The sequence below is a fragment of the Stegodyphus dumicola genome, chromosome 8 (genome assembly GCF_044657685.1).
Source record: "Stegodyphus dumicola isolate Sdum_Otavi_A_Nest chromosome 8, ASM4465768v1".
Classification (NCBI taxonomy): Eukaryota; Metazoa; Arthropoda; class Arachnida; order Araneae; family Eresidae; genus Stegodyphus; species Stegodyphus dumicola.
Window position 1 is genome coordinate 27,805,264 of NC_140775.1, and position 17,099 is coordinate 27,822,362.

Below are 17,099 nucleotides of genomic sequence, written 5' to 3' on the forward strand. Positions count from 1 at the left end.
AAGGAGAAAAATGTAATAAAATTTTAAAAACTTTTTAAAAGTTTTTTTCCGGGGAAGGGAAATTAATTTTTTGAGCAATGATGTTCCACTTCTTTGAAACCAATTTCATTTATATCTGCAAAGAGACTTGCCCACGTTGTGTAATTTTTGAAAATATTATGCTCTGAATTGGCGATTACAGTTTTAATTTTTTAGGAAGTACTCTACTTTGCCATTAAAAAATAATAATGTACACCATTAAACAGGTTTGTTATAAAATGCGAACACTGAAAATATTTCGCCAATAGAGCGATAGATAGATAACTCTGGACAACTTTCATGCTCAACATCAAATCAGACAACCTCCTCTCCCGCTAGAATCATCGTTTATTCTTGAAGCTCCAGACGACAAGCAGCGACACTTGGAACTAACTGCATCTTTTGAGATTCCTCTCCTTTAGTAAGGATTGAATCCCGTTTTTATTTTAAGAAAAGAGCATTTCTTCATTAGTGAAATTTTCGTGGGATTTCAACGCAAATCGATTTGAACCGGCGCTGAATTTTCACATTTTATTCTCCGGGACCTATAATTCACCAGGTGCTCTACGGCCGGTGGTTCGCTGATCTAGAAAGGTAAGCTTTTTTAGAAAATCTTTACTCGCAAAACAAACGCTGAGATATTAATAGATGTTACTCGATTCAGGGTTGCTTATTTTTAGGATATGCGTACGTACAAGTTTTTTCAGAATGGAGGTCATACATGTTTTTGGTTCCTGCATTCGTGGAGATGTTTTGAAATATTAAATAATGGAATTTATTACATTAATGTAAGTAGTAATTACAGTTGCCTCCGTCTGCGGGTGGTAAAAAATAAAACACAAATTTTTAGAAAATTATTTTATATTCTTTAGAAAAAGGTGTGCTGCTAATAAAATTTAAAAATATATGCGAAAATTATTAAAAAAATATTTGTTGAAATGTGCACTAATATCCAATAAAATATCTTTCTGTATCACCCCTTGTTTGCATTTTGGCAAACCAGCAATTGATATTTACTATCTTACCAAATATTAATATTACACCCATTTTATGTAAGTTTAATTTTAAACCAAACGGAACATTTTTATAGGAGTAAATATGCCAAATTGCTGAAAAATATTTCTGTAAGAAAGATGATTTTTTTGCTGTCAGCTTAATTTAAATTTCACCTTCAGGTTTTTATGCTATGGGATAGAAAGAATGTAGATAGGCATGCGCTTTTCATATTTATTTGTATTCTTAGTGCCAATATTTACATTTTGTATGCATGTTTATTTGCACTTTTTGTGCAACCTGGAAATATTTACTCTGTAATAGTATAAAAAATATACCAATAGTATAGGAAATAGCTATAAAGAATAGCTTGTAACAAAAATTGATGCTGAAACAAGAATGCGAAGAAAGTAATAGAATATGCACGTGATTTACTGAAAGTGCTTCGTAATTTTTTTATCTTTAAAAAGTATAATTTTGCACTTAAAAGTATTGCAGTATGCATAAAAGCATTTAATAGACACGTTTTATAAATTACCTTAATCTTCCAATTAAAATAGCCCCCCTCCCTCAAAATAGCTTCTTAAAAACCTATATTCATCTTACATGCAAAGCAGAGATATAAGAAGTTCATTAAGATAAAATATCACTTAACTTTCATATCAAAAGAAAATATGTAGTAAAATTCTGATAACTAGAACATTGGCAAGTCGGACAGAATATTGAAAGAATTCGAAATCTGTATTAGCTTTGTTAAGGCGAATTTTCGATTACTTATCTTCTGCTTTCTTCGGTTTCGATTCATCAGTGTTCGACCACATTTACCTAATTTTATGTAGACTAGATTGACAAGATTATAGCAAAGCATTCTTTGGCTATCTGTTCAAGGGAACAGAATGGGAACTTTCTAAGTAGAACTTTCGTGTAGAGCTTTCTAAGAGTAACTGGATTGTATGATTTCTACGGGTAACCGTTTCATATGATTCGCATTAGAGGTTTCGGGATTTTCGCAAGGGGAGAACTTTCAGAAAAACTACAAAATTCATAATGTAACCAATTCATTTGCCAGGACTTGACAGCCTCCTGTTAGGTGCCTCCGCAGTAAAATGGCCACCACTTCCGGTGTTAGAGTGGCCAATGTCGAATAGATAAGTGCCCGCCTTCGGGGGGCAAAAATCTGTAACATTTCTAAATGCAAAGTAATTTACACTCCTATTATTTTTTGGATTACTACTATTACTTTTAGAGTCACTTTACAAACAACTGAACATTTATTCTGAGTATTTGAAAATGTACTTTGAAAAAAAAAATGTGTAGTTTATTCTAGAATATCAGTATAGTTTCATTGAAAATTAACGCAAAATTGCATGTGTTGTTTCATAGTTAAATTCCTAAAACATGTTTTAAAATATTCGGCGTATTTTCTGTAAAAAGTTAGAACATTTTTTGTAAATAAGTAATTTGTCTAAATATGGCTTTTTTATATGGTTTACATAAATGTTCTCACTAAGAATCTTTGCTGTTTGGAGGGAGATATTGCCAAATACAAAGAAACATTTTCGTAACATAAATGTCAGATTAATAAATCGAAATTTAAGTATGTTGCAACATTGCATTTTTTCAGCACGTCTCATAACAAATCTCATAATTAAACAAATAACAGCTTCTATATTTGCTTGTGCCCCATATCTACGTAATACATCCACATATCTACTAGACGGCCAGATATTTACGTGGCAGTATAATGAACCTTTTTACGGGCTATGCGTCTAAACTGTTCTTCTGTTCTTAACTGGAATTTTATTTTAACCCATATTTTTCTGTTCACTTTAACTTCATCTCATCGAAATTAGATTTCACTTTACTGTAAAACTTATAAGAGCTAACCTTCTTGGATATCATAAAATGTGATTAAATCTACTTAGGGGTCAAACCTTTGAGAATTCTTGTACAAGAAAAGGTTCTAAAAGACACTTTTATTAATCACAGCTCTTTAACAGAAAGGCATCGACTTACGGGCATACAACAGCATAAAATAGTTACGGTGAGAACTTTAAAGGTAATTTAAATGTAAAGGTAGTGAGTGATAAGACTACACAATTCAAGTTTAAACCTAACAGGCTGACTCAGAAACATAAACCGGCGATATACTAACTAGGCTGCCAGAATGCGTAGCCACTACTAGGATTAACAGCTAGAGGACAAAATAACAACGTTCACTTCACCAGCAAATTCCCTGCTATGTCTAACCTTTTCGTTTCAAAAGTTTAAATACTCTAAATACCTATATTTATTTATTACTTATTTTAAAAAAATGTTTTAACTTTTTACAGAAAATACGCCGAATATTTTAAAACATGTTTTAGGAATTTAACTATGAAACAACATATGCAATTTTGCGTTAACGCTCATTAGCAAAGCAGATGGAGATTCTGTTACTATAACAGTATAAGGATTCTTGTACATTTGTGAAATTGCTGGTATGGGCGTCTGTATGCGGGAGCACAGTGGGGAAGGGAAACAGAACCTCTATCCAAATTATTGTATACAGCTGCTAGCAGCTATATGAAGGCCATACCGCTACATTTGCTGTCGACATACCGGCCCTAGCCTAAGCTAGCAGTGGGGAAGGATTTCTTACCATAGTAAATCTCCTCGTTCTTAGTCCAAACAAATACGGCAAACATTAACTTCAGATTAGGAATTGAATCCTTGCTAATTATGAATTCAAATAGTTATTTTAACATGATAATTTTCGCAGCTACAATACAAGTGCTCTAACAATAAGATAATTACCATGTAAGTAAATTTAACATATTTCTATTAATGTAATATCAGAGGGCTTGTCCAATCTAAGATTAATTTGGAAGCATTTACAAATGCAATATTATCTTGTACTTGATGAACATTTGCCTGTAAATATTAAATTAAGAACATAAAGGTCTCCCCGCACGCAGTTCTCGTGCAATTCTCATCCAACCAGAATTCAGCAAGTAAAAGAAAATCCCGAAAGTCTTTTTAATGCAATTCAAAAGTAATAATTATTTAAAAAGTTTTTTTCTTTTGCAATTGTTTAATTTTTAACTTTAATGTAAGTTTATAGGGTTTTGTTTAATTATACTAAAGTTATTTTAATTTTTGAACCTTTCCTGAATTCTCTTATTTTCCCCACGCATTTCCTCCTTAGAATGCAAAATTAAGTAGGTGAACGAGAGTATTTAAACTTTTGAAACGAAAAGGTTAGACATAGTGGTGATTTTGCTGGTGAATTGCACGTTGTTATTTTGTCCTCCAGCTGTTAATCCTAGTAGCGGCTACGCATTCTGGCAGCCTAGTTAGTATATCGCCGGTTTAGGTTTTTGAATCAGCCTGTTAGGTTTAAATTTGAATTGTGTAGTCTATCACTCACTACCTTTACCTTTTTGTTAAATTACCTTTTGTTACCTTTGTTCACTCACTACCTTTTTGTTAAATTACCTTTAAAGTTCTCACCGTAACTAATCTATGCTGTTGTATGCCCGTAAGTCGGTGCCTTTCTGTTAAAGAGCTGTGATTAATAAAAGTGTCTTTTAGAAACTTTCCTTGGACAAAAATTCGCAAAGGTTTGACCCCCCAAGTAGATTTAGTCACATTGTATGATAGCCAAGAAGGTTAGATCTTATAAGTTTTATAGTAAAGTGAAATCGAACTTCGATGAGATGAAGTTAAAGTGAAAAAAAAAAAAAAATGTTGGTTAAAATAAAATTCCAGTTAAGAACAATTTAGACGCATAGCCCCTAAAAAGGTTCCTAGACTGCCACGTAAATATCTGGCAGTCTAGTAGATACATGGATGTATCACGTAGATATGTGGCACAAGCAAATATAGAAGCTGTTATTTGTTTAATTATGAGATTTATTATGAGACGTGCTGAAAAAATGCAATGTTGCAACATACTTAAATTTCGATTTATTAATCTGACATTTATGTTACGAAAATGTTTCTTTGTATTTGGCAATATCTCCCTCCAAACAGCAAAGATTCTTAGTGAGAACATTTATGTAAACCATATAAAAAAGCCATATTTAGACAAATTACTTATTTACAAAAAATGTTCTAACTTTTTACAGAAAATACGCCGAATATTTTAAAACATGTTTTAGGAATTTAACTATGAAACAACACATGCAATTTTGCGTTAATTTTCAATGAAAATATATTGATGTTTTAGAATAAACTACAGTTTTGTTTTTTCAAAGTACATTTTCAATTACTCACAAGAATAAATGTTCAGTTGTTTGCAAAGTGACTCTAAAAGTAATAGCAGTAATCAAAAAAATAATAGGAGTGTAAATTATTTTGCCTTTAGGAATGTTACAGATTTTTTTCCCAAAAAAGGCGGGCACTTACCTATTCGACATTAGCCAACACCGGAAGTGGTGCCCATTTTACTGCGGAGGCACCTAACAGGCGGCTACGTTTGTGGCACCACCTCGTTGTTTTTGAAATAATATTGGACTTCGGTTTCTCGAAAAGAAAATGAAAAAAAAAAGTCAACTCAACTTCACCCGAGAAACATTTGACTTAATATACGTATATACATCATCAACAACGAGAAACTTTTTTTTCTCGTTGTTGATGATGTATATACATCATCAACAACGAGAAAAAAAAGTTTCTCGTTGTTGATGATGTTTTCTGTTTAGAAGTTAGAAACTAATTTTCGGAAGGCTGGTGACACTTTAATACCGAGAAATGTTATGAAGTTTTGTGTGTGTTTTTTTTTAACAGTGGCAAACTTACATAAAAGTACTGTCAGTTTTATAAAACTGACATAAAAGTACTGTCAGTTTTATAAAACGGAGCGTAGCGGCTTGGTAGCAAATTTTCACCAGGCTTCCTTGTGATCAATATTCATTCGTCGCTGGCACATAATCAGGAGCAATCTTCAATAGGCAACATTATATACCTGCATTCCGCTCTATTAGTGAGCTCTAGTAGTTTGACAGCACAAACGACGGTGATTTGAAGTTAATTGAAAACATGGCCCTACAGAATGGTGGAGCGAATATTACCTTCTCGTAAATAATTCAACGCTATTAGTGTTGAAACGCCATATTTGTAAAATGTTCATTTATTTTATGTATGGAGAATCAAACGCAAACTAAATAATAATTTTATATGAAAAAAAATTCAATGTTATTTTATTAAATTTAATCGCTATGTTTTAAAAAGGGCATAAATAGAAGTAGTACGTAATCCTATTTTATTACTCAGTTAATGCTCAGGATGAATTCCGCGAAAGCAACATGTTATTTTAACAAGCAAAAAATAGAGTTAGGGCAAGCTGTGACGAGGAGTAAGATTCAAATTCATTTCTAACTACAAAGTAACTAATTTTTTAGTTTCTTTAAATAAATTAGCCTTCAGATTTTTCATTAATTAAAATAGTTTCAATGGCGGAATTTTTCCTGACTTAAAAGTAAGAATTCATAAAAATAATCCATAAATACATAAACAATACAAGTTTTAAGGGTCACTATTCCAGTACTTTTATTTATTAACAGTTTTTTAGAAGACTTCTAGTAGCTGAATTTTTTAATTTCTCGTACAAAGTAAAGGAAGTACTGCAATCACGAAAAATTTCGTGTATTATATTTCGACGGAAAAACCCATTTTGACCGTTCCCGATGATTACATGGACAATTTTTTTGAGTGAAGTCTGTACGCGTGACAGAATAAAAGACTTTTTTTTCGAAAACGTATTATAAAATGGTTTTAAAATAGATTCGAAAGAGATATATTTCGTCACGTCTGCACATACGTACGTATGTATAGATGTACCTCGCGTAGCTCAAAAACAATTAGCCCCCCAAAATTTAAAATTTGCATATGGGACTGCTATTGTGCTTCTCCATTTTTATTGCAATTGGCATTGCGGAAAGTTTATGTATATTCCTCCACGCCTTCCCTGGCTTAAAAGTCCTTACCCGGCCTTTATTTTTGAAATAGTTGGTCGTGGACATAAATGTCCAATTACAGAAGTGTTTAAATGACGAAACAATTCATGTTTTAGCAATTTAAAAAAAAGCTGACGTACACCACATGACTTCCTTGTACGCAATATTAAATTATAAGCATTTTTTCTTGCATTTCGTTTAGATTTATTGGATTGAATTAAATCTACTTCGCCGACAGCGCATAAACCACAATAGAATAAATGCATTCTTTAAAATTCACTCTATTTGCTTGCCATAGACACACTCTGGCGCTAGGTTCACTTAACAGTATTATATTTCGTTCATATTATAACTCAGAATACACAAAATTTATATCATTTAAAGAATTATATAATCGTTGCCACATGTTCTATTCAAATACTATAATAAAGCTAGAATGATGTATAAAAGAAATTAATTAAAGAACAACAAAAAAAGAAAACAGAAAAGAAAGAGTTTTTCACAGACGATTGATTATTTCTCTTTCAATTAATTCAGTTCTCACTTCGCGACAAGGCAAAAATACATAAAAATTCAAAATATCTGTATTATAAATTACGAAGTAAATCTTAAACACTTATTTCCTCGAAAATTTTTCAGAAAGGATTAAGCGTGATTTAATTCGCAATAATAAATGAAGGCGTTATCTTAGTTGTTGCGAAGATACGTTTCTCTAGATTGGCAACAAATCCACTATTCTGCTGTTTCAAATGTAAACAAGCAATGGCCGCCATCAAAAAAATTATTAGGCTTAGCGGCACTTAAACAACTTTAAAATTGTTGATAATTCTAAAAATATTGTATGCAGATTTACTAAAGGCTTAACCGGAAGATAAGAACAACATAATTCAATCATTTTTAAAGGAAAAAATGTACAATTTACAAACATATAAGAGTAAAGAAACTGTCACTCAGCCGGGTAACAGAGTGGATATATATATAAATATATTTATATACATTTGGCGCGGCCGATTGCAACCAAAATACGAGGTGCACATCTACATGTTATAGCAGTCCTATATACAAAATTTCAACGTTCTGAGACAACTCGTTTTAGAGTTATGCGAGATACGTACGTACGTACGTACATACGTTCGTACAGATGCCACGAAAAGTTCTCTTCAGAATTCATTTTAAAGCAGTTTTATATTTTTTTAGAGGAAAAGAGTCTTTTATTCTGTTCTTACGTAGTACATATATCACGCAAAAACATCGTTAAATTGCATTCGATAGCGATCAAAATGGATATTTGCGTTGAAATATGCTGCCTGAAACTTTTCGCGATTACAATACTTCCTTTTTACTTCGTACAAGGAAGTAAAAATCGATGAATGTTTGAGAAATAGCGAAATATAAGTTTTAATGCGATCTCTAGATTTCTATATTTATACTTGGGAAAGTTTTGCACTCATTTTGAAGAATAAAAGTGTAAGAAGTTTGACTCCCGTACGATAAAAATTGACATGGGATATTTTATTTCAAAATTTGCAATTTTTTTATCTGATTTTTAAACTTGTCTTAAGCGATCGTTTAATTAAGTTACAACAATTCGACGAATTAAGTTTAAATGAATTGCCACAAAAATGTGTATAATTTTTATACGACGTACACGGAAGTCGTAAGGTGTAAAAATCAGATTTTTTCTTAAAATATTTCTATGAAATATATCTTTTGGTGGATATGCACCAATTGCTTGTTTATTCTGGTACGAGAGTTCGAATAATGATGTGAACCATCGTATAAAAACTATAATCAATTTGTTAACTGAAAAATGTTTAATTGTTGAATCGAATGAAATTCTTCAATAATTAAAGATAACCATGATCAATAAATTATGTTATGAAATCGGTTGATTGTGACATTAATAGTATAATTAACTCGATAGTAAAGAATCGAGTAAACTTAGAATCTTTCTGAGGTTTTAATAGAATGACGTTAGAGCAATTCATCGCAAATTTAAAGTATTTTAAGAGCTTAACAAAACGGACTAAGTTTTATAGCATCAACATTAATTGGGTTTCTGTGGAGTAGTACTAATTTACTGATATGGAGTTCCATTCTAATAATAAGACGATACTCAATTACATAGAATTATTCTGAGGGGGGGGAGTTGTAGAGACATTAGGTATTTTTGGAAACAGGAAACATGAAAAATGAACAACGTCTTCGCCGGGAATCGAACCACGGACCTCTGGAATACACGCCCAGCGTGCAGACCACCACACCACGAAGGCGGGAGAAATACCTTATAAAGTTACAGGATTTATTATTTGCTGGACAAGTATTTACTCCAGAATTAACTATTGAGACGTTATCTTTAACATTATTTAGTTAAATCTATAATAATTAAACAAGAAATACAGCCGCATGGAAAGATAAGCGCAGATTAACAGAGGGAAATGAAACAGTTCAGAATAATGATAAACTATTTAAAAATTTCAGGACTTCAAATCAAACTCTTTTTTAACCTTTTTCTCATTCAAGATTTTATATATTTTAATCAATTCAAATGTGACACGAATTTTAAAATAAAATTCTCATGGATATTAAATTACAGGAAATAGTAATGTTCAAACAAAATATTTTATCTTTTAGCTAGGACTTATTTATCACTTAGGCCCACAAGCGTATCCCAGAACTCTAGACCACAGAGAGCTTAAACATCATTTTATGTTTTCATAATAATATTTTTCCTCATAAACCAAACTACTAGGCGGTGGGGATCAATGGAATAATGTTCAGATCGTGATCTTTGCTCCTTAACCTTAAATTAATAAAAAAAATATGATGCGCACGCCACTTGACTTCCTCGTACGGCTGTTAAATTACACACATTTTTCCGGCGCTTCAATTAAACTTATTTGCTCGAATTTCATTACAGATATATTTCTCATTCAATCAGTTCAGTTTTGACTTCACGGCAAGGCAAAAATACGTAAAAACTTAAAACATCTTCATTAAAAATTGTGAAATACAGAAAAACATTAAACACCAAATACAATTAAAAACAGTTACAGAAACAATTTCATAATTAAAATTAGAGTTCCTACGAAAAAACAAGCATTTCGGCCAATGGGCAGAAAGACTTCATTTTCGGTGCGCAAAAATTTAAACGTAACCTTTGGTCCCAACTGGGCAAAAAGACACTGAAAGTTGGTGGCCCAACTAACTTAATTCACTGTTACTAAGACTTTCAGATGTAAACAAATAGCAGCCACGCTAGGACTAGCGCCACTTCTAAATTGTTGATAATTCTAAAATTATTGCATGCAGATTAATTAAAGGCATCAGAAACTTCACTGGAAGGTAAAAAAAAACATAATTCAATCACTTTTAAAGCTAAAAAGGCAGATTTTAGCAACAAATGAGAGAAAAAAACAGAGCTCTTTGAGGGAGTAGGAGGGTATGTACGTATAAATAAATATAAATGCATTAGTTGCACACGATTGCAACAGTAAAGGGAGGCGCATAACTGGATGTTAAAGCAAACTCATACACAGAATTTCAGTGCTCTATGGCTAATCATTTTTGAGTTAAACGAGATACGTACACAGGTACGTAAGTACAGACATTCCGAAACAAAATCTCTTCTAAATCCATATAAACCCATTTTACAGTCCGTTTAAAAAAAAAGCAGTCTTTTATTCTGTACGTATGTGCAGATGTCACACAAAAAATCGTTCAAAGAGATTCGAGAACGGTCAAAATGGATATTTTCGTTGAAATAAGATACCGAAATTTTTCCCGATTATGGTACTTCCTTTACTTTGTACAAGGAAGTAAAATGCTAATGCTATGTTAAGGTCTGTGTTAATGTTCTGTGCTAAGATCTGTTAAGCCGCTAATGTTCGTCGGATCTTTTAAGGAATTTATGTAACAAGCAGAAAAGAGACCATATTTACTCATTTTCTAAGTGCCTCAATGTTCGAGCTTTGTTTTTGCTTAAACGTTCTTGTAATATTTCGGTCTTCCTGAAGTTTTCAAACGCGATCTATCATTAACATCACTCTCGTAACTTCTTAACTTTTTAAATCACTTCACCAAAGATGGCGGATGATTTTGCATCATTCCGTTATTGGTTTAAAATAAAAAAGATGCATTTTGTCGAGTTTCATTTTGCACAATCTAATAAGAATGAGATTACGTTGTAACTTAAATACATGTACTTAAATACACGCTCTACAGTTTATGTAGAGCATGTTGTTCCTTGTATGAAGTAAAGGAAGTAACTAAGTATAATATATAAATCTGCTTTAAGAACCTCGTAGTAACGTCCAATTATTACAATCTGTGTAGCATTTAGTATCTCCTAATTTTCTAATTTATTTGAAAATAGCATTTAATAACAAATATCATTTATTTTAAGCACAGTCAGTATGAGTCAGTATAAGTCATAAAGACTACTTAATTAACGGGAATAATTTAAGCAGAAGTTTAATTAATGAAAACTTTAATAGTTTAATTATATGAAAACTTTTGGTGGAATTTTATGTTTTCAGAGCGCAAATGAGGTCAGCTTTTTTCTTTACCTGCTATGTGTCTAATTTTAGTTTATGAATATAAAAATATGTTGCGAACACCACATGACTTCATTGTACAGCCGATTAAATTATACGCACTTTTTTGTTGCACTTCATTTAAACTTATTTCTTGGAATTATTCTAACATCACTAAACGATCCCTCAAGGCAAGTTGAAATATCAAAAATTGCAAGTTTTGAAATTAAATATCCGGCGAATATTGGTCGAACCGGGGTCAAACTTCTTATAATGTTTTTTTTTCATAACGGGTTATAACTCTTTCCCGAATATAAGTATAGGAAAAGGATGACCGCATTAAAAGTTCTACTTCGTTATTTGTTGAAAATCAATTTTTTGAAATTGCCCAAACACGAAAATTTTCTTCATTTAAAAATCTTCTGTAATTGGAAGTATATGATTACGACCAACGAATTGCGAAAATAAAAGTTGGGTAAAGATATTTTAAGCCTGGTAAGTGGGTATATATACGTTTGCCATATTCAGTGCCGTTTTATTGCTGATTGCAATAAAACGGCACTGAACTACTGATTGCATGGCAACTAGATGTTATAGTAGTCCCATATACAAAATTTCAAAATTCTACGGCTAATCGTTTGTGAGTTATGCGAGTTATGCATACATACGTACGTAGTTACGTACATAGACGTCACGAAAAAAAAACTCATTTGAATTCATTAAAAAAATTTGGAACAAAGAGTTTTTTCGTGTCTTTTCATGACGTCTGTATATACGTACAGACATACAGACATACATACAGACGTCAAGAAAATAATCGTCTAAATGGATTCGGCAATTTTCTGTTGAAATATAATACTCTAAAACTTTCGCAATTACAATTCTTCCTTTACTTTGTATAAAGAAGTGGGAATTACGTTTGATCAAGTTTTGGAGTTTATAAATATTTTCAAACTTTTTCTTGCTTAATTTTTAAAACGCATTACATAATAATCTAAGTTTAAATAAATGTATATGCGTTTTTTGAGTTTTGGAAAGGAAGGGGGAATGGTCGTTTAGCAATGGTGGAAGGGGTTCATGGGGCATAAAAGTTTGAGAACCACTGCACTAGACCCTTTGATAGAGCGTGAAATAGTAATATTAGTTTGTGATATTTTTGACTGATGCTACCATAAATAGATCTATATAAAATTATTAGCATAATAGAAATAAATTTACATACCTAGACAGAACAGAAATATATATCATTAGATTATCAGAAATAAGTTTGCTAAAATATTGTTCTAGTTTTACCGTTTCCTGCAGTTTATTTGGGTGTTTCTTATAGACTTGAATCCAAATATGACTTCGTATTTACACACCACTTAAAAAGAAGCAAGCAACAAAACTCAATTGCGTCAGAAAACATCTAATGGAATTCATGTCCTTTTTATACCTAACTTTTTTAAGAGTTTCATAAGATTCAGCTTTATACGAAACTTAGGTAGCTTAAATCGTTTGGTTATCCATTGAGAACTTTCAAGCGGCGTACTTTCCGCATCAGGCAAAATATTAAGCAGAATCATTTCTTTTGTTATAGTTTTTTTTATTAAACTATGCCTTTCCGGGGGGTGGAACACTATTTGTTGAAATGTATTTTTATTTCGATCAGTAAAGTTTTAAGATTATCTAAAATATTCCAATGACGTCTTCAATAGCATATGTTTTGAAATCGTGTTTGAATGCGTCATTAGTATTATTTTATTTCTACAGGATATGCTACAGTAGCAGAAAGAAATTCACTCCCATTTGAATGCGAAACTGATTTAAGATGTGCATTGGATGGGTGGGTGAAATGTTTTCAGTTTTCCGATTTGACAACAAAAGTTGAGTCATCAATCTTTGCTCGTCATGAAAATAATATTTTCGCTCATATTTTAGTAAAATTTCATATTTTTACTTGATATAAAAATTATACTTGCAGAGTCAATTACTAAAGTAGATTTTTATTGGTCTATGATAAGAAAACCGTGTATTTCTAAAACAGCTCTTTTCCTGCTTAAGACCTTTTTTAATAAAAAAAATCTTGTTCAAAAGTGATGAAGAACACAGCATTGTAGGGAAAATTTCCATATAAATGGAGCTTAAAACGATACAGAGTGCCCATCAATTTCAATGGGAGGATTTAGTGTATGTAGAACGTTGTTATTGATAAAGTCATTACAATGGTAAATAACGCGGGTAACATATTTTTCATCTTTATCGCTATTAAGAACAGTGAATGACTGTGATTTCTTTTTTCAAAATATTCTTATTTTCTGACCTTCTTTTTTAAATAAATATCATGATTTCTAAGCTTTACTAAAAGAAATTCTATTAGAATCTACATATATCTAATCCCGTTATTACATTCATTATTGCCGTTTTCTCGACAGATATATGTAAATTTCAAAATGTGGAGCTAAGCATTTGGGAAATTTTCTCTTGAATTTTCCGCTTCTTTCTCTGAGATAATCTGTGTTAAGAAGATGGATCCCGTTTGTGCATGTATATTATAATATCTCTTTCTTCCAAGGTAAATGTTAAATCTTTAAACTTTTTATCTACACTAATTAACACTATAGAAGCTATCGCAATCATTCCGTACTTATGAGTTAAATCACTCTTATGGCATATCACTTTTTAAATTAAAAGTCAGTTATATATATATATATATACATGCGGAAGTAGATCAGTTATGTGCCATAGAATCGATATTGTTGTGAATTTCTGTAAACACTAAAATTTTATCAGTGACGCTTTTAACACATGTAACGCATATAATTTACTTTTATACGGCTCATAACACTAAAAAATAACATGTTGCAGAAAGTTTACTTTTCGGACGGTAACGTATATCTCTTATAACGCTTATAGAGCATGGAACGCTTATAATATATCCTCACGTTTGCGAGTTTTACTATATGTATGGAATAGTATCTATATATGAGAAAGAGAGAGAGAGAGAGAGGGAATCGCACCAAACAGGTTTTAAATCCTGAATACTTTCGAAACTTTTTATTTTTGAAATATATTAAAAAATTTTTAACCACCTCCCTTGCCCAATTTGTAGAGTCATTAGGTTATTTCGAAGCAAGAGATGAAAAATGAGCAATGCCCTCGACGGGACTCGAACCACGGACCTGTTGAATACGCGCCAAGCGTGCTGACCACTACACTAGAAAGACGTGCTAAGAAGGCGGGAGAAATACCTTATAAGTTTAGATTTAAATTAAAATTTGACTGTAGTGAAGAATAACATTATTTTCAAAATATATTATTGAGAAACTATATTGCAGGAATATCTTCCTATAAGGATATTAACTGTTTTCCCTATGTGTGACGAGATTATGGTCAGTTTTCCTTTAGAAAGGGTTCTACGAAGACATCCTTTCTATTGAACAGATAGCTCTAGTGTGCGTTGTTATAATCTAATAGATCCAATGGTTCTAAGCGATGATTTTTTTAATACTATTAAGCTAAAATAGTAATAGATATTTATGCACACGGAAAATGTATAAAAGTTTCGTTTATACATTATTTATATTTTCGTTTATACATTCACTGCCATTTTTATAATATGATTCCTTACTGTTTCGGGAACAGCAGGACTTGAAAGGTATTTGTTAAGTAATAGTTAATTGTGGTAACTAGGAAAATGAAATGCAAATTCAAAATGAAAGTGCATTTTAATAACATAACTATGAATCTATTAATAAAGTTATTTTTATAAATATTTTTGTGCATAAGTTTGTTACAGAAAATCCAAGAGAAGCGTTTTGTTTTTATACGAATTTTAAAGATAAGCTTAGAAATTTTATAATGATAAACTTTGCAGTTAAAAACTGTCTTTCTGCTCTTATTTTGATCATAATTTTGAGACTGTAAAATTTAAGCAAATTGTATGAAAGTTGTACTCGTATATAACAGGAGCATGCTGACTATATATGTTTACCTTTTTGTCTCATATGCTATGTAACCTTTCGTACAACTCTTGAAAGATTGTCTTTTTTTTTTTTTTTTTAGAAAATTTGCGAAACTTAAAAACAACAGCCTTTAAAAAATTAAACATAAATAAATAAAAATAAAAATCAGTATTAAAAAGAAAGAAAATCCGAAAGGATTCGGATTTTAATATCACACAAGAGGATATGTTAAGGTTTTTTTCATGTTCTCACTGAACATAGCGGGTTACAAATCTACTCTTAAACTCACTTCTGCTTAAACGTTTTTTTAAAAATCTTTTTACTAACATCCTTTCTTTGCATCACTTACGCCACATAAAATTCTAGAGCAAAATCACAAAATATTTTAAAACAGACTATCTCTAGAATTTCAGATAGAGTGCTAGAGATTATCGTGCATTTTTTAATATTCGCTATATTACTTTGAAAAGTAGCCGCTCGAGCGACGAGCCACCTAAAATAATTATCATGAAACGAAAAAAGTGTATAATGATTTTAAGAAGTCCAACAAGTGTCATTTCCTAAAAATATTTAATATTTTTTATTAGACAGCTCGTGATTTAAATGCATTTTTATTTAAATCACTAAGCTTCAAAAACTGAAAAATACTTTTAGGAACCAGACTTATTGTTTTCCAGTCACTTATTTTACTATTCAGGGACTAAAAGCTTAAATTTGGATAAGTATTCTATCTGAGGCAATGGCAACACATTGCTTTCAAAAAGCTGAATTTGTTGATTAAAATTGAAAGATAAATGTCTTACTTTTGGCTGAATAGCAACAGCCTGGCGCACTGCAGATAAAAATGTTTTATTTCGAAGAACATTGCCACTTCTCGTTGCCCACCAGCTGCCGAGCGGCAAAGTTGCTGAACACTGATAGTTTGGTCCGAGGTTAGAAAGCCTTTCACGAAAGGATTCCTTCCTTTAAGCAGGTAGCCCTCCAGTGCTTTGCCATAAATAAATAAACCAAAGCCACTTCTGGCTTTCAAATTGCTAAGTTTATTAAACAAAACTTCTTTAAAATTGTACAAAATAGGAAATAAATCAAAAACAAATTTGAAATTAAAAATTCGGGTTTGGAGGTGCCGATGTTCGTGAGGGGGTTGGTGGGAGAACTACATGTATTAAAAATTCGATAACAGTAGTAGGTACTGCTGTTTCTGCGCAGTGCGAGGAACATATACATACATACATACACATTTTTCATTGTTTTTTTTTTTTTTTTTTTCTTTTAAATAATACATCGCGATAACATTTGGTGGTAACAATTTGAAAAATGATTTGGACACAAAAATGGTACTGACTAAAAGTGAGTTTCGAGACTAATTAAAAAATCACAATATATAAATAAAATATAAATAAAAAATCACAATATATAAATAAAATATTGGTTAAGTAATCAACTGTCATATAACACTTTCTGCTATAATTCTCAGCTTATCTTTATGTGATAAGCTTATCTTTAAGCTTATCACAAAAAGCATAGAGATGTGCATGAAAAGTAGAAGTAAATTGGCTACTTCAGCTTTTCAGGTATTGTCAGAATACTTTTGGACTGAATATATAAAAGATCTAGCTCTGAAGAGGTTCTCAAATTGCATCCACTCAGAAAACCCTGAAAACTAGACA

At 31.4% G+C, this 17,099-nt stretch overlaps 1 protein-coding gene across 2 annotated transcripts in view; it reads left to right on the plus strand.

Annotated features, from left to right (window-relative positions):
* The first annotated feature begins 364 nt into the window (after nt 1-364).
* The window catches only part of LOC118185069 (serine/threonine-protein kinase meng-po-like), a 259,374-nt gene continuing 242,639 nt past the window's right edge, over nt 365-17,099 (plus strand). For both annotated transcript variants that reach the window (XM_035354861.2, XM_035354860.2), the window contains exon 1: nt 365-612. The gene's annotated coding sequence lies outside the window, so the exon portion shown is untranslated. The remainder of the gene's footprint in view (nt 613-17,099) is intronic.